The following is a 1,029-nucleotide window of genomic DNA, read 5'->3' as shown; positions in this document are numbered from 1 at the left end:
CGTAGAGGAAAAGCCACGCAAAGAAGCGGAACGAAGGCTCCTCGAGTACGTTCATGCGATGCAGCGAGAGCGCAAGTGATGTGTTGACGCCATCGCGACCATAAAACGCGAGCGAAATGTTCCAGTCGTAGACAGCGTCGTGGACAGCGCTGACTTGAGCTACGAGCCAAGGTGGTAGTTGCATATAAGTGGCAATGAACGAGAGGGTCGTTGGCAGGTAGACGCCGCATGGACGCGTAAACGTGGGATCGGACGCGCAAATCATGGTGAAATTGTCGGTGGGTTCAAGTCCCGCAAGAATCGCGCCGAGAACGTACTGCGCCCGTGTTGCTTGGATCTTGACCGTGCCTGTCGTCGGCAAGCAAATGCCATCGTACGAGAGAAGGCTTCCGAGACCCGTGAGAGACAGCAAGGCGCCAGACGGTACTTCCGGGCACAGCGGCGACCCCCCAAAGGTTGCTAGACGGCTCGAGAGCCAGGAAAGGGGCACAGGTCGAGAGAGGTCGAGCGGTGTAATGTTCAAGTACGCGGCTTGCGCGGCGACGTTGCCAGCGAGCGATGTCCGCGTCGCATCCAGCAGGTACGACACGAGCTGCTGCAGGGCACCGGGTGGTGGAACATACACCATATCGATCGAGCCAAACGGCCCAGCAGTGCACTTATGAGCTGAAAGCCCGGGGACATAGGCGACGCCAGCGTCCCATTGATCACGTAAACATCCGAGAGAGAGATGTTGGTAAAAGCGTAGGTGGCACTGGACCGTAAAAGCTGCGACCGCCGATGCCAGACGAGTTGATGCGACCGCCGAGAGATCGTTGGCCAGCGACCAGTACATTTTGAACGTCGTCTGGCTGCCACGGCGAAAGGTGCCGGGTTGGGCCGCTAGCGTCAGCGGGTACTCAATGCCAAACGCGTTGATGATCGAGTAGCTGTTGCGAACTCCGAGTTTCTTGAAGTTTTGCCACTGTGTTTGATACGTTGTGAGGCCAAACGACCGCCAGTACACAGCTTCGTCACTTGTACTCAACT

The sequence above is a fragment of the Saprolegnia parasitica genome, assembly GCF_000151545.1.
Source record: "Saprolegnia parasitica CBS 223.65 unplaced genomic scaffold supercont2.184, whole genome shotgun sequence".
NCBI classification, from domain to species: domain Eukaryota; phylum Oomycota; class Saprolegniomycetes; order Saprolegniales; family Saprolegniaceae; genus Saprolegnia; species Saprolegnia parasitica.
The sequence above is the reverse complement of the archived record's forward strand: the minus strand, read 5'-3'. Positions refer to the sequence as shown.